The sequence below is a fragment of the Dromiciops gliroides genome, chromosome X (assembly GCF_019393635.1).
Source record: "Dromiciops gliroides isolate mDroGli1 chromosome X, mDroGli1.pri, whole genome shotgun sequence".
NCBI classification, from domain to species: domain Eukaryota; kingdom Metazoa; phylum Chordata; class Mammalia; order Microbiotheria; family Microbiotheriidae; genus Dromiciops; species Dromiciops gliroides.
The window spans coordinates 26,424,571-26,451,113 of NC_057867.1; the positions used below are offsets into that span (position 1 = coordinate 26,424,571).

At 43.9% G+C, this 26,543-nt stretch overlaps 1 pseudogene; it reads right to left on the reverse strand.

Moving 5' to 3' along the window:
- Positions 1-26,124, reverse strand: part of LOC122733888 — a 191,826-nt pseudogene extending 165,702 nt beyond the window's left edge.
- Between the last annotated feature and the right edge of the window lie 419 nt (positions 26,125-26,543).

Consider the following 26,543-nt stretch of genomic DNA (forward strand, 5'->3'; position numbering starts at 1 on the left):
GGAAACAGGGGGAAGAAGGGAGGGGGCAATGTGTCTTCCACATGGAGTTAGGCTCACCCAGCTGGGCAGGCTCTGAACCATGGGCCCTAGACCACACTTCTAACCCCTCTGAGGCTGCCCTTCTCAGGTGGGCCAGAGAGCTTGTAGTTTTATGAATACATGTGTGTGTGTGTGTGAGCGTGTGTGCATGTGTGGGTGTGGGTGTGTGCATGTGTGTGTGGGTGTTGGGGTGTGTGGGTGTGTCCCTGCTGGAGCGGGGGGGGGGGGGGGGAGGGGGTGGCTTGCAAGCAAGGCCTGGAGGTGACAGCTGGGTGGAGCTGTGGTGGGGCTGGGAGGGGCTAAGATCAGCACTCCTTGCTTGAGTTAAACCAGAGGAGAGAGAGTTCACTCAATGGTTTTTTTGTTTTGTTTTGTGGGAAGGGAAGATGACTTGCTGACTGGCTGAAGGCATGTCAGCCACTCAGTCACACCTAGGCCTACCCTGTGGAAGTATCCTGCCTTCAGCCTCATTTTTGGCTGGGCTGAGCAGAGGCTCTGGGCTGTGGTTTAGGGAACATCTGGCCCAAGCTATTGGAGCAGCCTAGGCATTCTTCCCCTCTCTGAGAACATAGGGACTCGACTCAGAGGCTCCACATTCCACTGACAAATGTAAAACATGTCCTGTTGTGACTTTAGGCTATCAGAAGCTGGCCACCACCAAGACTGAGCAGGGAACTGGGCTAGGGATTCCAAGAGGGGAGAGAATGGAGCCCATAGGAGGGGAGAGGGGAATCAGAGTATACTAGACAGCAAGAGGAAGTATCCTAGTACAGGGGAAGGGGTGGAATAGGGTGGAGTGGACTATAAAGTAGGGGATGAGATTCCCTAGAATTTATAATACTTCCCTAGGAGTAGAGGCCCCCCAAAGAGGCCAGGTCAGGGGGCCTAGTGTCTAGGTGCTCAGGCAAAAATTGTTCCCTCTAACTTCATAAAGAAAGGGCCTTATTGGGGCAGCTAGGTGGCACAGTGGATAGAGCACCGGCTCTGGATTCAGGAGGACCTAAGTTCAAAATCCGGCCTCAGACACTTGACACTTACTAGCTGTGTGACCCTGGGCAAGTCACTTAACCCCAATTGCCTCACAAAAAAAGAAAGGGCTATACTCAGGCCTCTGAGTTCATATTCCATTGTCTGGTTCTGAGTTCCGATCCTGAGAGAGGGACAGTGTCTATCACTACAAAGAATAAACAAAAAACATAGACTGTCAGAATGGGGAGGGACCTTAGAACATGGAATGTCAGAGCTAGGAGTGCTCAAGAAGAGAAAATGCCAGAGCTGGGGTGGGGGGTGGTGGTTAGAACATTGGATGTCCAAGCTGGGAGGGCCCTTCGAATATGAGATCATAGTATAACATCACCTTCTGACTTCAGTTTCCCAACTCGCACTTCTGCACAGTGGTTGGAGTCCCCAGAGGGCAGCTGCTGCCACTACTCCCTCTGAGATCTACTGGACTTTCTGGTACTGTTGCTCACAAGTTCCTACTGGTATGCTCTCTATTAACAGGAGGCAACAATTAGCTTTTAGGCAATTGGGATTTAGCTAAAGGTATTTCCTAACATGGTAGAGTATGAATGGCTAGCACAAATTATGCCCCCCCCCCATAGCAGGAGTGTCTTCTCATCCTGCACATATAAGTTCCCTGGGGAGAGTTAGCTCAAAGTTAAGGACAAAGGTAGTGGGACACACAGACTCATATTCCCAAGTTCAAATCTGGCCTCAGGAACTTACTAGTTGTGTGACCCTGGACAAGTCACTTCATCCTATTTGCCTCAGTTTCCTCCTCTGTAAAATGATCTGGAGAAGGAAATGGTAAACCAAACCAGTATCTCTGCCAAGAAAACTCTAAATGGGGTCACAGAGAGTTGGATACGACTTAAAAATGACTAGAACAGTAACAATTGCATCCTTCTGCAGGTGTTTCCTCTGTTGTTGACCACTAATATGTGAGTGGCCACTGCTACTAGCTCTGGTTGCTGGTGATACTTCAGATGGCTGCAGTAGATCTCCCAAACCCAAGTGATCAGCTGGAGGAGTGGGAGGAGGAGGATGTGTCAAAGGAGAAGGAAGTGGGAGAAAGAGAGAGAAAGAACACACACACACAAAGAGAGACAGAGACAGACAGAGACACACAGAGAGACAGAGAGAAACAGACAGAGACACACAGAGAGACAGAGATAGACAGAGACAGACAGGGACAGACAGAGACACACACAGAGACAGAGACAAAGAAAGACAGAGACAGAGACACAGAGAGACAGAGACAGAGACAAAGAGATAGAGACAGAGAGAAACAGAGACAGATAGACAGAGACAGAGACAAAGAAAGAGACAGGGACAGACAGACAGAGACACATAGAGACAGAGACAAAGACAGAGACAGAGAGACAGACAGACAGAAATAGAGACACACACAGAGACAGACACGTATAGACAGAGATAGACAGACACAGACAGAAATAGAGACACACAGAGACACACACAGAGAGACAGAGACAGAGACACACAGAGACACAGAGAGAGACAGACACATATAGACAGACAGAGACAGAGAGAGAGACACAGAGACAAAGAGAGACAGAGACAGAGATACACAGATGGACAGAGACACACAGAGACACAGAGAGAGACAGACACCTATAGATAGACAGAGACAGAGAGAGACACACACAGAGACAAAGAGAGACAGAGACAGAGAGTCTTCTTCCTCTTTGCAATCAATTTCCTTGCAGGGGCTTGGCTGGCACTCTTGAACTGTTATACTGCTGGAAGGCACAATCCCCTTGGCTTGCTACTGTATTAGACAGAAGCCCAGAGATTTGTCTGATCCTTTCAAACAGCCACAAGCTATTTCCTCTGCGGTGTCATCTGTCTTTATCCACTTGTTCAATCACTTGATTCCTTTCAGATTGCTTAAGGGTTTGTTTCTATCTAATTCATCCCCCTTCATTTTACAAAGGAGGAAACTGGGGCCTAGGGAGAAGTGACTCTACCCAGGTCCCACAGAGGCTGCTAGACCGAGGCCAGGAAAGGCCTTTGAAGGCCATTTGGTTCAACCTCCTCATCTTCCAGAGGAGAAAATAGAAGCCCAGAAGTGAGGAAATGCTTCACCTTCAAGATTGGTGGTAATGGGGCAGCTAGGTGGCGCTGCAGTGGATAAAGCACTGGCCCTGGATTCAGGAGTACCTAAGTTCAAATCCAGCCTCAGACACTTGACACTTACTAGCTGTGTGACCCTGGGCAAGTCACTTAACCCCAATTGCCTCACTAAAAAAAAGAAAAAAAAGAAAAAAAAAGTTTGGTGGTAGAACTGAGATGGTTATTCTAAGTGGGGATGGGGTAGTCCCACTGCAAGAGGGAGGGAGAAGATGGCAGTTCTCTATCTCCTTTCCAGTCTCCTTTGTTGTGGCACCATCCATGTCTTGCCTCCTAACTATGGGTATCCATCCCCAATGGCTCTGTCTTAGGCCTTCTTCTTTGCTCTTTCTACAGTCTCTCTTTTGGTGAACTTCTCAACTCTCTTGGCTTCAGTGATTATATCTCTGAAGATAATTCCTAGATCTATAGATCCAGCCATTGGATCTCTCCTGAACTACAACCCACTGGACTTTTTTTTTTGGGTGGGGCAATTGGGGTTAAGTGACTTGCCTAGGGTCACACAGCTAGTAAGTGTTAAGTGTCTGAGGCCAGATTTGAACTCAGGTCTTCCTGACTTCAGGGCCGGTGCTCTATCCACTGCGCCACCTAGCTGCCCCGACATTTCTGATTGAATGTCCCACAGGTATGGCCAATTCAACGTGTCCAGGGCTTGATTCATTATCTCCCCCTCACCACAAACCATCCCTCTTCCAAACTTCTTTGGTTTTCTGTGGGCATCCTCATACTCCCAGTCTCCCAGGTTCATGATTTTGGTATCATCCTGAGCCTTTCCTTTACTGGCACGTCCCCCTATCCAGTCAGTTTCCCAGTCTTGTCCTTGCTACCTCCACAGCGTCTCTTTCGTTAATCCCCTTGTGCCATTCACATGGTCAGCACCCTAGTTCACGTCCTCATCACCTTTCTCTTTGACTACCGCAATGGCCTCAGAATTGATTCCCCTTTCTTCAGTGTCTCCCTTCTGTAGACACCAAAGAGATTTCTCTAAAGACTCAGTCAAACCATGTCACCTGCTTACTCTCTAAGCTGCAGTGGCTCTCTCTTCTCTAGGATCAAAGACCAAGTCCTTTGTTTGGTACTGAAGCCCCATGCAGCTCTTTTCCAGCCTACTTTGTTTTTATTCATAAAAATATTTTATTATTTTCCAGTTACATGTAAAGATGGTTTTCAACATTTGTTCTCATAAGATTTTTAATTCCAAATTTTTCTCTCACCCTCCCTTCCCTCCCCCCCCCAAGAGGGAAAGTAATCTGATATAGCTTATATCTGTACAATCACATTAAACATATTTCTGCATAAGTCATCTTGTGAAAGAAGAAGCAGAACACAAGGGAAAAACCTCACCAAAGAGAAAAAACAGCAAAGAAGTAGAAACAGTCTGGTTCAATCTGCATTCAGAATCCACAGTTCTTTTTTCTAGATGTGGAGAATATTTTCTATCATGAGTTCTTTGGAATGTCTTGGGCCATTGCACTGATGAGAAGAGCCAAGTCTATCGCAGTTGCTCATCACACAATGTTGCTGTTACTGTGTACAATGTTCTCCTGGTTCTGCTCATCTCGCTCAGCATCAGTTCATGTAAGTCCTTCCAAGTATCTCTTTTCCAGCCTACTTTGCCAGGTTTGACACATCACTCCCCTTCACTTCCCTTCACACCCTCTTCTTTCTATTCCTCACATACAACATCCCACCTCGGCCTTTGTCATTTTGGAAAAGCTGTTCCCTATGCCTGAAATGTCTCCCCCCATCTCTCTGCCTCTTGGATATTTTCCTTTCCTGAAAGCTCAACTCAGGTGCCACCTTCCTATCTAAGGCCTTTCCTGATTCCCCTAGGGACCAGTGCCTCCTGGTAATTATTTGGCATCACTTTTCTTTGTGCCAATATACTATGTACATGGTGTTTCCCTGGAGAGAGTCAGTCAATTAACAAACATCTAGTATGTAATCTCTGGATGGTAGGAACTATATCAATACTGTCTTTTTATCCCCAGGGCCTAGTACAGTGCTCTGGGATACTGTAGGCCTTTAATAAATGCTTGCTGATTGATTTTCCAGAGTCAGTCAAGTCAGTAAGTAGCAAAATCAGCATTTGAACTCAGGTCTTCTGTCTCCAGACCTATCTATCTATCTATCTATCTATCTATCTATCTATCTATCTATCTATCTATCTATCTATCTATCTATCTGTCTGTCTGTCTGTCTGTCTGTCTGTCTGTCTATCTGTCTATCCATCCATCTACCCACCCAGCCATCCAGCCAGCCATCTATTGATCTATCAATCTATTTATCTAATCTATGTATCTAGCCGTTCATTTATTTTTTCATTCATTCATTAACACACTAATTCATCTCATTCTTTTTTCTTTCTTTCATTCATTCATTCATTCATATTAACTCACTTCTCTCTCTCTCTCTCTCTCTCTCTGTGTCTTTCTCTATCTATTTGTTGATTGCCCTATCTGTTCTACTCCACTGTCTTTAACCTTGGAAGGAGTGGGATTAGATGATCCTATAGTAGAAAGAGAGCAGCCAGGTGGTACTGAAGTGGACAGAATGCTGGACCTGGAGTCATGAAGGCCTGAGTTAAAATCCAACCTCAGACACTTACAAGCTGTGTGACCCTGGGCAAATCACTTTACCCTGTTTGCCTCAGTTTCCTCATCTGTAAAATGAGCTGGAGGAGGAAATAGCAAAATACTCCAGTATCTTTGCCAAGAAAACCCCAAATAGGGTCATGTAGAGTTAGACACGACTGAAATGACTGAACAACAACAAGGGTAGAAAGAGACTGCAAGAGGTCACTGGGTCTAGCCCTTTGAAAGTAGTAAGGAATGGGGGCAGCTTGGTGGCACTGTAGTAGATAAAGCGCCAGCCCTGGACTCAGGAAGACCTGAGTTCAAATCTTACCTCAGACACTTGACACTTATTAGCTGTGTGACCCTGGGCAAGTCACTTAACCCTCATTTCTCCCCCCCAAAGTAGTAAGGAATGATCCTAATTTTGCAGACAAAATTAAGTGAACTATTAAAGTCCCACAGCTAGTAGAAGGAGAGGAATTCAAATCTCCTGACAAATGAACTAACTTTTCCTCCCAAAGCTCTCTCTATGCTTTGGGCTACTCCCAGTTGGAAGAGCTGTTATAGGCAGTGGAGTGTCCCAGAATCCCTTAAAACCAAGAGGGGACTCTTGTCTTTGTGGATGCTCCCTGCTCCTGGCCTGGGATAGGAGTGAGATGGGACTAGCCACTTGGCATGTCGGTACCAGGAAGAGGGGTAGGTTCAATGGCTTGATAAGAATTATTGCCTTGTTAATAAATATACACAAGGGGGTGGTATGAGGTTCAAAGAAGACCATGGAGGTAAAGCACTTGGTAAACCTTAAAGTGTTATGTAAATGCCAGTTATTGTAATTGTTGTTGTTGTTAGCCACTAGGCACCAGGCCTCTAGTCTAGTGATGGCTTCATTCTCTAACCTGATTTGTAAAGCACTTACACAGTGCTTAACATACAGACACAGAAATACTCTGTGAAGTCCCCGATCCTTCCCCCTAATAGGGTTTTTACCTTTCTTTACATTCCTAGGTCTTAGCACAGTGCCTAGCATGTAGTAGATGCTTAATAAATGCTGGTTGACAGACTGACTATGTATATGGCCCATTTACTTTATGTGTGTCCACATGGGTCTTTCTAGTTGTGACTTGAAGGGAAGCATGAACAGATATCACTAGTCTCCTCTACCTACCCTTCTCCAAAGGAGATTCTGGCTCCTGCCATGAAGGTGGTCACTCTGCTCCCCTCAGTGAGGAGGGCACTGTGCTAGAATTAGATCTATTCTTCCCCTCTAAATATTGGAGGGAAATTGGAGAAGACTCTCATCCCACATCTCATTAAGGAGAGAGGTAGGTAGCTTGGCGTGATGAAGAGTCCTGAGTTCAAGTATAGGCTTTGACACTTACTAGCTATGTGCCCCTGCGCAAGCCACTTCAGTGGAATGAGCCTTAATCTCCTCTTCCAAAATATGGACATGATAATATTTCCAGTTTCTACCTCACATGGTTGGTGTGGGGAAGGAGCTTCATAGACCTCAGTACAGTTGTTGTTGTTATTTCATTCTCATCTTTTTTTTTTTTTGCAGGGCAAAGAGGGTTAAGTGACTTGCCTGGTGTCACACAGCTAGTAAGTGTCAAGTGTCTGAGGTTGGATTTGAACTCAGTTCCTCCTGAATCAAAGGCTGGTACTTTATCCACTGCACCACCTAGCTGCCCCATTTCATTTCTTATAGTTTGGAAATTAAGAATATTTACTATTGGGGCAGCTAGGTGGCACAGTGGATAGAGCACCGGCCCTGGAGTCAGGAGTACCTGAGTTCAAATCCGGCCTCAGACACTTAACACTTACTAGCTGTGTGACCCTGGGCAAGTCATTTAACCCCAATTGCCTCACCAAAAAAAAAAAAGAATATTTACTATTTCTCCATCTATTAAAAACATTTGTTTACTGGATTGTCCAGACATCCTAGATATTTGGAACTATGCAAAGAGTTACTTAACTGTGCATGTTTTTAAATTCAAGAATACCACACAACTAGGCCTATATCCCAAAGAGATGAAAGAAAGAGAAAAAGGACCCATATGTACAAAAAATATTTATAGCTTCCCTTTTTTGGTGACAAAGAACTATAAATTAAGGGGACATGCATCAAATGGGAAATGGTTGAACATATTATGGGACATGAATGTCATGGAATATTATTATGCACTGAGAAATGGTGAATCAGACAGTTTTCAGAGGAAACTGGGAAGATCTCTAAGAACTGATGCAGAGTGAAATGAGCAGAACTAGGAGAACAATTAACACAATGGCAAGATTCTAAAGAAAAAAACAGCTTTGAAAGATTTTAGAACTCTGATCAATAAAAAGTAAACCATGGTGGGGCAGCTAGGTGGCACAATGGATAGAGCACTGGCCCTGAAGTCAGGAGGACCTGAGTTTAAATCAGGCATTCACTGCGCCACCTAGCTGCCCCGTCTGGATTCTTTCTAAAGTCATACCATTAAGAGAAACAGGAGGCTGTGTGACCCTGGGCAAGTCACTTAACTCCAATTGCCTCACCAAAAAAAAAAAAAAAGTAAACCATGGTTCCAGAGTACTGAAAATAAAAGACTCTGCCCACATTGTACCAAAGAGGTATGGACCCATGATGCAGAACGAGACATGTCCAATGGGGGAAGATTTTTGGCTTTACTCTGAGTTTGTTGTTAGAATTTCCTTTTTATTGTTCAGTGTGGAGATGGGGAGAAGAAGAGGAAGAGAAAATAAATGCCTGTTAATTGAAAAAGATTATGGATCAATGCTATGTTTGAAGGTTTGTAAGCAGGGCAGCTGGGTGGCAAAGTGGATAGGCCCTGAGTTCAAATCCAACCTTGGACAATTTCCCAGTGACCCTGGGAAAGTCACTTAATCCTGATTGCCTCCAAAAATGTTTGTGGGCAACAGTTCTGTCTGTAATGTTCTTCTAGTTCTATTTCCTGATTTCTCAAGGATATTTTGAGATTTGTATTTAAGAGATTTATGCCTTCTTAGTTTGTAAAGGATAATGAACTTTTCGGTGTATAATTGTAGCAACCTGATTTTGTCTCTTTAGGTTGCTGAATTATTGCAACCTTCAGTGATATGATTCACCATTTCTACCATTTCATTGCATAATCTGATTTGATCAATAAGTCCAGGATCCCTAAAGACAAATGTTCCAATTTTAAATCCTCTCTTTTCTTGTCAGCAAAAATCCTCATGACGCCATCGTTTTTGGACGCTTCTTTATCAACATCGAATTCACGTCGATGTCATCCATGGAGTGACATTCTCTTCCATTCTTGGCTCTTAGCAATTTCATATACTCTGCCCAGTGAAAAACCACCTTCCATGTGGTTCCAATGGCACATACTTGTTGTCAGCTTCTATTTACTATTGCTTTGGGAAGTGAGGTCTGTTTGCTCCCAAGTATGTCTGTAAATTTTTAACCAGGTTATCATGCATCCTCAGAAAAGTGGTCAGCTCTCTGCCTCCTTTCTGATGAGGACAAGATAAGCTTCCTGTAGCTGCCTTGGGGGTAATGGGCTGTGTAAAGGTCTTTATTTGAATGCCTCCTGGATCTGTTACTATTACCATGATTATGTATGGCTCTTCTCAGCAAATATTTGATACAGTTCTAATCAAATGGTCCCTGGGACAAGTTGATAGCCTATTTTGATGTTTAATGCTTTACAGACTATTGAGACTGTGAATAAAATGAAAGCTTTTCCTAATAGAATGAAGGTACTGGGATTTAAGTTCACGTTCTATAGACTCACTGAAAGTATCTTTGGAATAATTCTAGTAGCAGACAGGACTACAGCAATGACATATGCCTCATCTTGTTCCCACACGGTCTTGAATTAATTCTTCAATTAGTTCTCTATATTTTGAGATCTTTCCATTCCACATAGATTGGAGATTATGAGTATTTAGTATGTCAACATCTCTTTAAAAATATTTGCTTAAGAGGGCAGTTAGGTGGCACCGGCCCTGGATTCAGGAGTACCTGAGTTCAAATCTGAATTCAGACACTTGATACTTACTAGCTGTGTGACCCTGGGCAAGTCACTTATCCCTCATTCTCTGTCCCCCCCAAATGTTGTTCTTAAATTTTTATAGAGCAGTTAACAAGCATTCATTAAGCTGTCTAGGTGATTGTAGGTAACATATTTTTTGCCTATGATGATGCTCTGGTTTCAGTAGAATTTATTTAATTCTTTTTTTTTTTTTTTTTTTTTTTTTAGTGAGGCAATTGGGGTTAAGTGACTTGCCCAGGGTCACACAGCTAGTAAGTGTTAAGTGTCTGAGGCCGGATTTGAACTCAGGTACTCCTGACTCCAGGGCCGGTGCTCTATCCACTGCGCCACCTAGCTGCCCCTATTTGTTTAATTCTTAAGGATATTTGGAGTACACTTAATCTGTTGTCTGTCAGTTTAAGAAGCTTTAGCAAGCTTCTGGCTTAGTAAAATTCGGGTTAGTTGATAGGTTTTTTTTCTTTTTTTTTTGTTGGTGTTAAGTTTTTGGAAAAATGTAGAATCTATAGTGTTACCTTGAATCAATCAATAGTCTGGGCTCCTTAAGAACCCTTTTCTGTAATTTCTAGTGCAATGACCTGGCCTTGAATTGTTATCAGAAATCCATCAACTCAAATAAATAGAGCCACATGACTAGGTCAATTTTTGGAGACTTCTTTGCTGACTGATTGCGGGTTGAATTTGGGTAGAGTTCTCCTATGAAGTGCCACTTGATTCCACTAATGCACGTTAGCCATTTTCATAGGCCTCATATGAAGGTCAACCAGTTTTGGTTCCATTCATTAAGTCTAGCATCCAGTAGCTGCTGTCAGACTTTTATCTTGTTCTGTGAAATGGTATCTCTTTATTTGGGTCAGTTTTTCCTAGTAAAGCTGTTTATTATGAAATCTAAGAAATCAATCGATACTCTTCTTCTTTTTTGGATAAGAATGTGTTAATCTTTCCAGAACTGACTCAGGACAATGGGCCCTGTGTTTTGTTAATGTTGGATCATTGATGTTTGTATACTTTCCAAATCTGTTGTCCTTTTTCCTGTTGCAAAAGTGGTATTGTGGAGGTGTTAATTGTCCTAAACCCATTCTCCAAGCATCATAATCAACACCATTAGAATCCTAGAACAAAGACCCTCTCTCCATCCATTGGGATCCAAAGACGAAAATAGAACTTGATTTAAAGCAGCAAGGGCCCAGAATGTGTTTTTAGACATAATCTCCTTCTGAAAGAATGGGCTCCGATTTTCCTTCATTCAGTTACCAAAGGGGAGGGGGCAGCTAGGTGGCACAGTGGATAGAGCACTGGCCCTGGATTCAGGAGGAACTGAGTCCAAATCCCGCCTCAGACACTTGACACTTACTGGCTGTGTGACCCTGGGCAAGTCACTTAACCCTCATTGCCCCGCAAAAAAGAAAACAAACAAACAAAAAAAAACCAAACCCAAAGGGGAGCATTAGGAAGCCCAGATTCTCCTCAGCATAGCTCCTGAGTACCTTCCACAGTCGCACAGTCATTCCCAGTGTTGAGATTCATTGTTCTAAGGACTCTTGTATGTCTGCCCTCAGGTTCCCTTGATGAGATCAATTCCCTGTCAGGGTTAACTTCCTATTAATCAGGGTAACATGGATGAGTTCTTTGATGATATTGTGTTGGAGGATGATTGAATGAATCATGCCTTGTCATAAACCTTCATTGCAGCTTTGAGGAGAACCATAAAATAGGAGACAGAGACCCCCCCCTAAATATTGATAATCTAGGGGAATCATTTGTAGGTTCAAGTTGCACTTGAAGCCAATTGGACAAATAGAGACTTCTATCTCCCTGTCTTCCTCCCAGGAATCCTGTGAATCAAGGGACTAGGTGGTGTAGGAAAAAGCTTTTTTTTTTTTTTTTAAGTGAGGCAATTGGGATTAAGTGACTTGCCCAAGGTCACACAGCTAGTAAGTGTCAAGTGTCTGAGGCCGGATTTGAACTCAGGTACTCCTTACTCCAGGGCCTGTGCTCTATTCACTGTGCCACCTAGCTGCCCCCCTCAAAGCTTCTTAAACTATGGGTCATGACCCCATGGGGGGTCATGTAACTGAATGTGGGGGGGGGTCACAAAAAATTTGGCAATAGTAAAAGGTTTCTGAACATGCAATGACCTATACACACACACATATATACATATATGCATATACATATGTATGCATATTTATACCCATACCTATACTTAATCCTATACCTATACCCATATACCTATGTATACATATCTATATACCTATACCTATACCTATCTGTACATATACACCTATATACCCAGGGTTGCGTAAAAATTTCTTGGGCAGAAAGGGGTCATGAGTGGAAGAAGTTTAAGAAGCCCTGGTATAGTACATGGAAATCATTTTTTAAAAACCCACAAAAACCAAACCATGAATTCAGATCTGGCCTCAGGCACTTACTAGCTGTGTGACCTTGGGCAATTCACTTCCCTTCTGTTTGCCTCAGCGCCCTCATCTGTAAAATGGGGCAAATAATTGCCCCTACCTCCCAGAGTTGTTGCGAGGATCCAATGAGGTAATATTCTCAAAGTACTTGGCAAATGTTAAAGCATCGTATAAAGTCATCGCCATCATTAGTAGTAGGCCTTAGAAAGGAAAGAATCTTGCAGCTACAAAGATGGCAGTGAATAAGAAGCAGAAATGGTGGTGGGGAGGAGTGGCAGGCCAAGCCAGGAGTCAACAGTGGTAGAATAGCGGTAGGAAAGCAAAGGAGGATTCTGAGACAGAGACTCCTGGACACATCAGAGGAGTTCCTAGCTGACACCAAGTTCCTGGACAGAGAAGAGGAAATCCACACCATGAAGCCTCAGTCTGGAAGAGCAATCCCAGTCCTCCTCCTCCATTGGTACTGTAAGCTACATGGACGGTGCATTTCAGGAAAGCGACATCTATTCTTTTTTTTTTTTTAAGTGAGGCAATTGGGGTTAAGTGACTTGTCCAGGGTCACACTGCTAGTAAGTGTTAAGTGTCTGAGGCCGGACTTGAACTCAGGTACTCCTGACTCCAGGGCCGGTGCTCTATCCATTGTGCCATCTAGATGCCCTGACATCTATTCTTAAAATTGACACTTCCTCTTTTGGGGAAGGGACAGGGAAGGGGAGGCATCAGCACTAGGGTAGTTCTATAAGCCTGGGGCATTTTCATATGACTTAGGGGAGAGGGAAGAGGGACTGTTTTGACTGTTCATGACTCTACAATAAGTTTTGTGTATTTGATGGTTTTTGTTGTGTTCTCTATTCAATAGGCCATCTGCCTGAGTGTTTACATAGAAACTGAGGGCCATTTTCTCCTTTTGTGTGTGTGTATGTGTATATATATATATATATATATGTATATATATATATATACGTATATATATGTATATATATATGTATATATATATATGTATATATATATATATATATGTATACACACACACATATATATTTGTGGGGCAATGAGGCTTGTGACTTGCCCAGAGTCACACAGCTAGTAAGTGTCAAGTGTGTGAGGCTCGATTTGAACTCAGGTCCTCCTGAATCCAGAGCCAGTGCTTTATCCGCTAGACCACCTAGCTGCTCCCATTTTCTCCTTTTGTTATGGAGATCTAGACAAAAGTCAAATACTAATGTTCCCAAGGAAAACTCTAGGAAGGAGTAGAATGAATCAGGCAGCTTTGTCTCAGAAGCCCTGAGAACTGAACCCATTCTGGGCCATGAGTTACACATCTTCAACATTCCCTGTTCTAAGGTCCTTCCCAGCTCCAACATGCTACAAGCACTAACAGTCTACCTTCCCTTCCACCTTTAGTATTGTCATTGTGTGTGTGTGTGTGTGTGTGTGTGTGTGTGTGAGTGATTTGGGAAGGACAACTGAGTGAGTGGGTGGATGGGGAATTGGGGAGGGGAAAGAGACTGAGACAGAGAGACAGATAGAGATATAGACAAGGAGAGAGAGAAAGACAGAGACCGAGAGAGACAGAGAGAGAAGGAGAGGAGAGAGACAGAGACGGAGACCGAGAGAGATCAACAGAGACAGAGACAGAGGAGAGATAAAGAGACAGACTGACAGACAAAGAGACAGAGAGACAGAGACAGAAACAGAGACAGAGATGAGAGAGACAGAGGAGAGACAGAGAGAGAGAGAGAGAGAGAGAGAGAGAGAGAGAGAGAGAGAGAGAGAGAGAGAGAGAGAGATGAATTTTCCACTTTTTCCACTCCAGCTTCTTGGTCTCGGACCTTGTTTTCTGTCCACAAACGAAAGCATGCATAGTCTTTGATCTGTCTCTACTTTTGAGTGCAGCCACCTACCCAAATTCTGCCTACCTCTTTCAAGCCAAGGGAACCAAATTGGTTGAGAGAGAAAGAAACAAGTTGGCTTTCAAATGATTAAATTAAAAAAAATATTTAACATTTTCATTTTAATAAAAGTTAATAATTAATTAACTTGTTTTCTTTTTTCTCTTTTCTTTTTTTCTTTTCCTTTTCTCCCCAGTTATATCAAATGAGCTTTGAAAGCAAAAAATTTAAAGCCCAAAATTGATGGCAGTGGGCTTTGTTTCCCAGACTTTGGAGAAAATAATTTGCCTTCCTTCTATTTCAAACCCAAGGAAAATTGCGTGCATCATCATGCCATGCTTGTTTCTCATCTATTTTCTCTTTTGGAGCATCATAGCAAACCCCATCAGGGAGACTGTGCATTGTTTATTGCTCCCAATTTACAGATGAAAAAACTGAGCTTCCTATAGGGGAAGTGCTTTGCCTAAGTTAAATCACAGAGCGACCTTCTCTGAAGCTCAACTTTTTCCTTAGTAAAATGCCAGCATTAAAAAGATTATCCCTAAGGTTCCTTCCAGCTCTAATCTCCCAGCATGGCATAGTGGGATAAGCACTAGACTGGGAGCCAAAAGATTTGAAATTGAAATCTTTGCTCTGTCCAAACTGTGTGACCTTGGGCAAATCATTTCCCCTCCTATGAGCATCAGTTTGCTAATTTATACTGTAAAGGAGTTGACCTAGATCTTCTGTAATGTGCTTTCCTGGACAAATAACCAAACTCTAGGGCTCTAAGGGCCAGGGAGGGGAGGGAACTCCAAATGTTCTCAAGTGCCGGCTATGGATGACAGAGTAGTAGGACCATCTGAGGTGCTCAAAATTTGGTGGGTGGAAGGTGCCTGGGAGCCAAGATGGCCCTTGGTCAATCATCCCCACCCAACTGGCACCTCTGGGCCCAGCTGCCCCAACAGGCCACAATTCTGATTCTCCAGGCTTCCTTCCAGATGACCTCAAAGTGAAGAAGACTCAAAACTCTTCCTTTTGCTTTGGGAACGGAAAGTTGGGTGTCAGTGGGGATTTTTGTAAAACTTCAAGGTCATTTGGCATTTGAGTTTTTTTTTCTTCATTTGTTTTCTGTTCAATGTTTTGCAAAAGTACAAAGTCATGGAAATTGAATTAAAAATCACAGGCTCTTTCCCCCTTTCCCCTAACTAATGGCAAAGTCTGGGCTCTATAAATGATCTAATTAGCTATCTTTATTCATTCAAATTATCCACTTCTCTGTCCTCCCAACTCTCTTTCCAGTATTATGTAGGCCAGTCTCTCTTAATCCAAATGAATGAGGAGAGAGTCAGTATCCAAGGTCTGGTCAAGGTGATCTCCTACTATGTGCTATGTTCTAAGGCCCCTCCCAGTTCTGACATTCCCTGTTCTAAGTCCCTTCCCAGCCCTGGCATTCCCTGTTCTCAGGCCCCTCCCAGCCCTGACATTCCCTGTTCTAAGGCCTCACCCAACTCTGACATTCCCTATTCTAAGGCCCCTCCCAGTTGTAAGATTTTATGAGATCCACAACACTTTGCCTGATGAATTCTAAATAATTATTCCCCACCCAACACACCTCTACTGGGTACAACCCAGTATATAGAATGGTTAAAACCATTCTATGCCAGTTCTCTCTGTTCTTACACTTCGAATCAAGGGAAAGGTTTAAGTTCTGCTTCTGACATTACTTGCGTGACTTTGGGCATGCCACTTAGCTGTAAAGAGCTAAAATTCTAGCTATACTATCTAAAATCTAATGAGTGGTCGCCAATAAATTAAAAGATTTAGCAAGAGTATTTAAGTGTTTAAGTATTTATTAAAGACCATTAGGATCAGAGAGAAAGGTAAAAATCTAACTATTTCTAAGAGATGCTATCATCTGACCCACCATGGCGAGGTCAGGAACCAAAAGTGGCAGAACCCCTCCACCAGCATCCGCTTCCTACTTTGTGTCCTCCTCCCAGAAATGGGAGGCTCCTCAAGTTGATTGGCTGGTAGCCTTGATAGACACTATCCACGAGCAAACATCACTTCCTGATGCCAAGGACCTTGCCTGCGTGGCTTGCCCTCAGAGGCCTTCTTCTCCTCATGGTGGAGCTTTTCTACAGTAAGTCCCCAGCAGGTGGCATCATTCCAATCATTACATAGCCTCTCTCAGACTCAGTTTCCTCATCTGTAAAATAAAGGCTGATAATGACACCTACCTCACTGGGTTGCTATGGTGGTAAGTAAGCTAATGTATGTAAAGAAATATACTACTATAGTACTATTCGATAAACCCAAAGACTCCAGCTTCTGGGATTGGAACTAAGCATCTGACAAAAATTGCTGTGAAAACTGGAAGATAGTATGGCAGAAACTAGGCATAGACCAACATCTTACACCTTATACTAAAATAAGGTCAAAATTTGTTCAAGATTTAGACATAAAGGGTGATACCATAGGTAAATTAGGAGAGGAAGGAATAGTTTACCTCTGATTTATGGAAAGAAGAATAGTTTATGATCAAACAAAAGACAGAGAATATTATGAAATGCAAAATGGATGATTTTTATTACATTAAATTAAAAAGGTTTTGTACAAACAAAAGCAATGCATCCAAAATTAGAAGGGAGGCAGAAAGCTGCGAAACAATTTTTATAGCCAGTACTTCTGATAAAGACCTCATTTCTAAAATATATCAGGAACTAAATCACATTTATAAGAATCCAAGTCATTCCCCAATTGAGAAATGATCAAAGGATATGAACAGGCAGTTTTCTGATGAAGAAATCAAAGCTATCTATTGCCATATGAAAAAATGCTCTAAATCACTATTGATTAGAGAGATGCAAATTAAAACAACTCTGAGGTACCACCTCACACCTATCAGATTGGCTAATATGACAAAAAAGGAAAATAATAAATGTTGGAGAAGCTGTGGAAAAATCAGAACACTAATGCATTTCTGGGAGAGCTGTGAACTGATCCAGCCATTCTGGAGAGCAATTTGGAACTATGCCCAAAGGGCTACAAAAGGGGTACAAAGCTGTGCATACCCTTTGACCCAGCAATACCACTATTAGGTCTTTTCCCCAAAGAGATCATAAAAAAGGGAAAAGGACCCACATGTACAAAAATAAGTATAGCTGCTATTTTTGTGGTGGCAAGGAATTGGAAATTGAGGTTCTGCCCATCAATTGGGGAATAGCTGAACAAGTTGTGGTATATGAATGTAACAGAATTCTATTGTGCTGTAAGAAATGATGAGCAGGCAGATTTCAGAGAAACCTGGAAGGACTTACATGAACTGATGCTGAGTGAGATGAGCAGAACCAGGAGAATATTATACACAATATCAACAATACTGGGTGTTGGTCAACTGTGATAGACTTGACTCTTCTCAGCAATACAATGGTTCAAGATAGTTCCAAAGGATTCATGATGGAAAATGTTCTCCAAATCCAGAAAAAAAAAAGAACAATGGGATCTAGATGTAGATTGAACCATACTATTTCTATTTTTTTTTGTTTTTCTTTTGTGAGGTTTTTCCTTGTGTTCTGATTCTTCTTTCACTAATTACTAATGCAGAAATATGTTTAATGTGATTATACATTTATAACCTATATCAGATTACTTGCTGTCTTAAGGAGGGGGTAGGGAGGGGAGGGAGGGAGAAAAATTTGGAACTAAAAATCTTATAAAAACAAATGTTGAAATCTATCTTTACATGTAACTAGAAAAAAATAAAATACTTTTATGATTAAAAAAAAAGAAATATAGTACCATATCCTATATGGTTACTTTGGCCATCATGTTGTCTTTATAGAATTCTAGAGCAGGACCTCTACCATCCCCAGCAGGACAACTCCCCCCACCCCAACTTGACTCCCTCTTTCTTCCAGATCAGCCAGACCCAGACTTCTCATGTTTGTCAGCACTTGGTGCCTGCTCAGGCATATTCATGACAAAGGTAAGAGAGCCCTTTCATGGGTAGGCAGCCAGCCTGGCACCTACCCAACCCCTGCCCAGTGCTAGGCCCTGGACTACATTAATTTTTTTTTTTTGGTGAGGCAATTGGGGTCAAGAAACTTGTCTAGGGTCACACAGCTAATAAGTGTCAAGTGTCTGAGTCCGGATTTGAACTCAGGTCCTCCTGAATCCAGGGCTGGTGCTTTATCCACTGCGCCACCTAGCCGCCCCTCTGGCCTGCATTAATAAGATCATACTGACGATCATGAAGGTGCTTCAGGACTAACAAGAACAGCTTCTCTGACTACCAGGACACCTTGAAGCCTTTCGAGATTAAGAGGCCTTCTGCACTGATGCCTCCAACCCACACCCGGATAGGAGCCTCATGAAGCTTCAACAGACCACAGACACAAAGCTTATAGGAGTCCCACTCATACCCCGCCCCCGAACCTCTTCCTTTCTGCCATTAGGAGGTATCAGTATTGCTTTACTGGAGAAAAATATGAATCAAGAAGGGCAGCATGTTTGATCTCTGCCCCATTTTGGCTGTGCCCCCAGACAAGGTTCTTCACTTCCCTAACAGGTGCCATCATTGTGCATTGGCTCCTCTCTCAGCACTTCCCTAGGCCCATGAGGTCTTAGAGCTAGTCCCTAGCCCATTATTACAGGATGTGTATGTATGGTCTGTCCCACAGTTCATTTCTTTCCTCAAGTGTGATCTGCCATCTTTAAAATTCCTCCATTAACACTTTATTCTTTTAAGTATTTCTTGGTATTTCCAGGAAAGTATTATTCTTTTAAGTATTATTATTCTTTTAAGTATTTCCAACAAACATTTATTGCACTGGCTCGAGAGAACTAGGTTCAAATCCTGCCATGGATGCTTCCTACTCATGTGTGACTTCGGGCAAATTTACTTCCCCATCATGGGCTTGAGTTTCCTCTTCTGTAAAATGAAGTTAGACCACATGCCCTCAAAGGTCTATTCCCTCAGATTTCTTATCCCTGTTATCCCTAGACATCTTCCCAGACCCCAGTTTCTTCATCTGCATCTTACCTTGGGCCAAGCAAGTAAATGTTTGTCCTGGGACTTTGAAGCTGCCATCAGCCACCGACATTTGAGGGGGATTAATGTGAGTGGGTTAGGAAGCAATCAAGGGGGGGATGGCAGGATACCCCATTCTCCATAGGGATCCCTAAGCACTTTAGTGGCAGTGAACTGAAGCAGGGGCAGGAACCCGGAAGGCAGCCATTGTCTAAGGTGGCAAGTAGTTGGCACTAGTTGGAAGTACCGCAGGAAGGAGTAATTGTCCGTTATAGTCCCATATCAGATCAGAACGTGCTGTGGCCATGAGGACGGTGGTGATGTCAGAAGCTTCCGACAGAGGCACCTTATGAGGAGGAAAGGGGAGGTGGTGGTTAGCACTTAATAAGTACCCACCATGTGGGTACTAAGCTAAGCTCTTTTCAATTATTATCCCATTTGATCCTCATAACAATTCCAGTAGGTAGGTAGTGTTGTTAATCCCCATTTTACAGTTGAGCAAACAGAGGCAGACAGAGGTGAAGTGACCTGTCCACAATCACACAGCTAGGAAGTGTCTGAGCCTAGATTTGAACTCAGGTTTTTCCTGACTCCAGACCCAGTGCTCTTTTCACTATGGTGCCCCCTAGCCACCATTGTTCAGCCTGGAAGAGTCTTGGTGAGGAGCTTTGCCCAAATTCATCCAGGAAATACTCCAATCTTGGGGCTTTTTCCTCCTCCTGTGATGGAGGGCAAAGCACAGGCATTTACAAGAGTGAGAGGCCTTTCCCATGATACCACCCTCCTGCCACTACTCACTCCCACCCCTTAATTCAAATGTGAACTCCTTGAGAACAAGGACTATCTTGCCTTTCTATATGTATCTCTAGCCTTTAGCATATGCTTTTTCACTCATCCCTGCTGTAGTTCTTGTTTGTCCTTTGTTCCCAAAGAGGACTATGACAGATATCATGACTTGTAGTAAATTGGATTTAAGTGAGGGAGGGCTGTGCAAGATCACCAACCTCACTCTCTCCTCAAGAGCCATATGGGTCCAGTGGCACGAAATACACCAGGATGACTAGAGAAGGCCCTAGATATCTGAGGCAATTGGGGTTAAGTGACTTGCCCAGGGTCACACAGCTAGTAAGTGTCTGAGGCCAGATTTGAACTCAGGTCCTCTCAACTTCAGGACTAGTGCTCTATCCACTGCAGCACCACTTAGCTGCCCCTCCATGCTGTAGACTTGACACAAGAAGGAAGAAGGGGATCTTGCATGGCATTATCATAGGGAACAGGAACTAATAGGGGCACAGGCAGTGGCAGTAGAAGAAAAGGAGGAGTTTCTGGGCTAAGCCAATATCTAGAGGAACCAAGATGTCTGCAGGACCATGTGGAGAGATGGTGGCCATGACCAGGAGTTCAGATAAAGGTGACATGTCTGGGGGACAGCTAGGTGGCACAGTGGATAAAGCACTGACCCTGGATTCAGGAGGACCTGAGTTCAAATCTGGCCTCAAACACTTGACACTTACTAGCTGTGTGACCCTGGGCAAGTCACTTAGCCCTCATTGCCCTGCAAAAATAAATAAAAAATAAACAGACAGACAGATAAATGAGTAGATGAATAAATAAACAAATAAATGAATAGATGAATGAATAAATAAATATATAGATAAATGAATAAATAAATAGACAAAATAAATGAATGAATGGATAAATGAATAAATAAAAACAAATAGATAAACAAACAAATAAATGGATGAATGATTGAATAAATAAATAAATGAGAAAAATAAAAAGAGACATTATCAAGGATCTGCATGACTAGAAAATCAATGACTGGGAAATTGAGGTATACTTAGGGTAAGGTTAACTCTATGTAGTGAGAATGTCTAACTTGAATGCTTTACTGGGATCCACAAAACATCTAAAGGACCAGAATAATGCCTTCGATGGATCCTTTGCAGAGCTGTTGTGTAAGCCATGGTCAAGAACCCCTGAGGATATGGGATTCCTCCTGCCCCTTGTCTGGAGAGAGTGGGGGGTGGTGGATATTTGGTAGCTCTTCCCAGATCCTTGATTTGAAGAGAGAGCTCCAGGCAGCTGCTTCATCATTTTTGACCTGGCTACATTCCTCTGGACTTCATCATGCTCCTGCTCATCCTCTATTTTCAGCTACTTTGTAATGTGTTGTTTTCCCCGATGAGACTATGAGCTCCATGAGGGCAGGGGCTGTCTTTTGCATTTCTTTGTATCTTCAGGGCTTATCACAGTGCCTAGCACACAGTAGGCACTTAATAAATGTTTATTGACTGACTGACTGGTATGAATGGGTTATAATTTGCACCATAGGAGGGAGGACTCACATTAGGGAGGTCATGAATTCATTGAAGTGTTGAAGTCTTGCTTGGCAATGGGAGTGGGGGTAGATTCATTTGGAAGCAGATTTCAGTTCAGTAGGGAGAAGGTGGTAGCGGGGGAAGGATTTCATATCCTGTTTTTGAGCTGTCTAGCAGTTGAATGGGCAGCTATAAGTCATGGTCTTTGTAGGTGTTTAAGCAGTGTCTAGAGTAAGGATTCTTAAGTTTCCATCTGGCCTGCAGACCTCTTCTCAGAATCATGTTTTTAAACGCATAAAATAAATACACATTTATATCGAAATGTATTATCAAAGTATTAAAATAAACGAGCTGGGGGAAGCTAGGTGACACAGTGGATAAAGCACCGGCCTTGGATTCAGGAGGACCTGAGTTCAAATCTGGCCTCAAACACTTGACACTTACTAGCTGTGTGACCCTGGGCAAGTCATTTAACCCTTATTGCCCCACAAAAACCAAATGAACCAAGGAACAAATAAATAAATGAATAGATAAATAGGTAAGCAAATAAATGAATGAATGAATGAATGAATAAGTAAGTGAATGAATGAATGAATAGATAAACAAACAAACAAACAAGCTTAGGGCCCCCAGATTAAGAAGTCTGGTCAAAGTGCATACTTGTTGATCAGATGGAAAGCCTTCATGCCCAGGATTCAGGAAACTCTAGCTCCAGTTCCCACTCTGCATACTCTGTGATGTGACCTTGTGCAAGTCACTTTTTCCATATGGGCTTCAATTTCCTCAGTAACATGGGGGAGGTTAGACTACATGACCTCTGAGGTCCCTTTCAGCTCTAGATGGAGGATCCTCTGTGTGACCTCGCTTTCCTCCAGTTCTCAACATAGGGAGGTGCCTTGTACATGCCACGAGTCTAGCTGGCTCTGATGATTGTATGTTAAGGGAACAGACTTCTGGGAGAAAGGCCCTAAATAAAAAACACTCACATTGCCATCATATCAAAATGTTCACAAAAGCATTTTCCTTGAACCAACTCTGAGTGCAAGCACTATGGACCCATTTTACAGATGGCCTGGGAGAGGTGAAAGGACTTCTCTAAGGTCACACAGGGAGGAAACAGGGGGGCCATGGCTCACGCTCCAATTCCCTCACTCCAAGGCCTCTGCTTTAATCGGAGTGATTTTTCTGATTAATTCCATTAACAAACAAGATTTTGGCATTCTAACCAGTTATTCATCCCCTGAGCAGTCAGTGTTGCAACTTCTTCAAGTAGAGGTTGGCACAGATATCAAGCCTGGGTGAGGGAGGCCCAGGTGGTTAGCTGTGGCAGAGCCTGGGGGCTTAGGACTGGAAGGATGGAAAGGTTGTGCCCGGAAGGGAAAAGGGGGCTCAGGTTGAGTTGGAAGAGCATTTGGGGGACTGGAAGGACCTGGGGAATGGAGAGGAGGGATTCGAGGGTGGGCCAGGGCAGCACAGGTCAATAGTGCCTCAGAACAGAAGGAAGAGACATCAAGGTTGTTCTCATGCTGGCCAAGGGAGAAGGCTTGCAGGCCACAGGTGAGGGGAGGAGTGCATTGTGGTGCTGGTTCCAGCAATAGAGCGAGGAGCAGGCGGTAGAGCTCTAGGCGACATTGGGCACTGGTATGGGGAGAACCTCCGGGAATCTCACCCTGTTGGGTAACCATCACCATGGGCCATGTCAGCTCATGGAATTGTCTGTGAGTCTCTTCCTTGATGAGGGGCTGCACATGAGGATGGTCTGGCTCAAACCAATCAGGGCAGTAGTACAGATATCGCTGTTGGCAGTGCTATCACCGTTCCTGTGTATGGGTGGGACCACAGCTTCCTCTGAATCCCGCTTTAGTTTCCCAGACTGCTATCTTCCATCTTGGGTGACCTGGACACCACAAAGCTTGAGTACATCAGCAGGTGGGAAGATGTCAATAAGCAGGTGAGTGAGCAGAGCCTCAGACTGAGCGCTACCCTGGAGTACCCCAGCCCCAGCCTCACAGGTCTGTACCCATAGTTCCAGCGCTGAGTATACCTTTGCCTGGACTACACTATAAGGTCTCTCCTGGCCTGGGGGAAGGGGGTGTTGCCCAGCACTCTAGGTGCTAAGGACCTGAGGAAGCAGGCAGCAGATAATTCCCCCAAATCAAACAAGTCGACTCCCATATGAAAGGATAAGGGAAGAAAGAAGATCCAGGGTCTCCAAGAGCATAGAGGGCAACAGCAGTAGCCTTAAAGGACCATCCCCCAGCCAGCTAATGTTCTTGCCACTAACACTGAGGGTCCTGTAGGTAATGTCCTGCACAGGAATAGACACTGGTACCTCAAATTCTGAGCTGAGCATGAGCCCCAGACATGGGGTCAACCCTGGAAACCTTTGTCAAAGCTGGAGAAGACCATGAACCTCATTATCTGCAGGGGGTCCACTCCAGGACCATCATATTGTATCAGGGTAGTCTCAGCACCTTTGGAGAGGGCCCCCCAAAAGGCTATGTAGTGAGGCCAGTAGACAATGTAACTCTTGTTCCCAGTTCTCTGTGTGCCTCAGGCACTGGGAGAAGCCAGCCCCCAGGGCAGGCAACCTTGTGGAACACTCACATGCCAACTGCTAGAGTTGAAGGCTCAAGGCTTCAACTCTGGATAGGAAAAAGGAAGCCAGCTTTCCTCTGAGGGAGCCACAGGCCCTGGGGAAATAGGTCATGTAGGCCTTCATTCCCTCCAAGGCTGACAGTTCACACTCAGGCTTGAGGCCTAGCAAGGATGTCAGCAGGTCAGGCAGGTGGGAGAGCTCAGGGAGCTGGGCTGAATATTGGAGTAGATCTCTCAGAATGGCCATGGACAACTCCATGGTAGGGGCTGGGTCCTGAGACTGAAGGACATGATGAATACTATGCTGCAGCTGATACAGAGGCTCCGCGGGGTCTCTTTCTCTGGTGTGGACTGCCTGGGACTGGATCTGTGTCAGTGTGACTGCGGGGTTGGGCTCTATTCCCACCGTGGCACAGCAGCCCCTCTTGCTGACCTTCTAAACCCTCTTTGGCTAGAAAATTATCTCAGCCCATTTTTTGTGGGTTCTGCTGCTCCAGGAATTGTCCTATGGCATTATTTGGAGGTTTTTTGGAGCGATTGTGTAGTGAGTTCCAAGAACTTACTGCCTTTCCTCCTCCATCTTGGCTCTGCCCCTGTGCTGAATACTACAAAGCCAAGAAACACTGTGCTTCCAGAATATCTCAGTGGGACTAGATGACCTCCAAGGGTCCTTTCAGCTGAAATCTATGATGCTGTTCATTGAAATAGGTTGTTAAAGCATCTAGGGACAATAGAACATGGATTGTCACAGTTTAAAAGGACCTCAGATCAAAGACCCTCAGGGCTGGGAGGGGCCTGAGAACACACAATGTCATAGTTGGGAGGGAGTTTAGGAGTTATCTAGTCCATCCTTCTCTTTTTACAGAATGGGAAAATGAGGCTCAGATGAAAGGAAATTACAAGGCTGGAAGTGAGGGCATTGTTTTGAGAAGCAGTGCAGTGCAAAGAGCCTGGGTCTGGACATTTGGGGGTCTGGGGTTCATTTTATTTCTGTTGATGACTAGCTGAATTTTGCTACTTCTCCCTGACCCTTCCCCCACCCCTCAGCCCTCAGTTTCCTTTTCCATGAAATGTGTGTTTCATTTGATGATCTCCAAGGTTTCTTCTATCTGTACCATTTGGTGTCAATGATTTGATGACACCTTCAAAGGATGGTTGCTCCTTAGACCCCAGAAATGGCCAGGCATTGGAAGGAGGAGAACATTTACTAGTTGTGTGATCATTGGAAATTTGTTCCCACTCTCTCAGTCTCCTCTTCCTCCTTTATGTAATGAGTGAGTTGGACTCTGAGGTTCTGAGGCCCTTGAGGTTTCTTTCAGTTCTTTATCTATACTCTTATGTGTGACAACTTTTTTTCCTCTCTCTGGGTCTCAGTTTCCCTGTATGTAAAATGAATAGGTTGGATGAGATGGCCAGACATACTTCTAGGTTCTTTGACATATCTGGAGTCTGCCTTCCCTCTCCCAGGACACAAAAGAGCACTTTACACAGATCATCCCCCAGCTTAAAACATTCTTCTTCCCTATCTGCCTTTCAGAACCCTTAGCTCCCCCTTCAGGTCTCAACTCAACTATCATGCCTTTTGAGAAGCAGTTCTTGCTTCCCTCTACCACCCAAATCATTGGGCACTTACTTGTCTTCTATCCTGCATGTACCCATTTGGAGATCATGGTGTATCCCCATAGCAGAATATAAGTCCCCTAAGGGTAAGGACTGAGTTCCAGTCCTCTCATCTGTTAGGGAAAAGTTAACATTTCCCTTAAGAGCATTGCTCCCACCCCTCCCATTGCCCTTCGTGTCTAAGGGCATTGTAACACCTAACATTGTTACCATCCGTGGGAGGGGAGAGGGTTGGGATGATGTTGGCTGTCTATCTGCACTGGTGTGTACACTAGGAGCTCTTTAACTTCTGACCCTTAGCTCCAGGTTTCTTGTCTACAAGACCTTGGATTAGCCATGAGACCTTGGCATAGTCACTTCTTGAAGCCTCAGCTTCCTTATATGTAAAATGAGGATAATAATACTGGAAATACCAATGGAGGAGGAGGACTGGGATTGCTCCTCCAGATGGAGGCTTCATGGTGTGGATTTCCTCTTCTCTGTCCAGGAACTTGGTGTCAGCTAGGAACTCCTCTGATGTGTCCAGGAGTCTCTGTCTCAGAATCCTCCTTTGCTTTCCTACCGCTATTCTACCACTGTTGACTCCTGGCTTGGCCTACCACTCCTCCCCACCACCATTTCTGTTTCTTATTCACTGCCATCTTTGGAGCTGCAAGATTCTTTCCTTTCTAAGGCCTACTACTAATAATGGCGATGACTTTATACGATGCTTTAACATTTGCCAAGTACTTTGAGAATATTACCTCATTGGATCCTCGCAACAACTCTGGGAGGTAGGGGCAATTATTTGCCCCATTTTACAGATGAGGGCACTGAGGCAAAGAGAAGGAAAGTGAATTGCCCAAGGTCACACAGCTAGTAAGTGCCTGAGGCCAGATC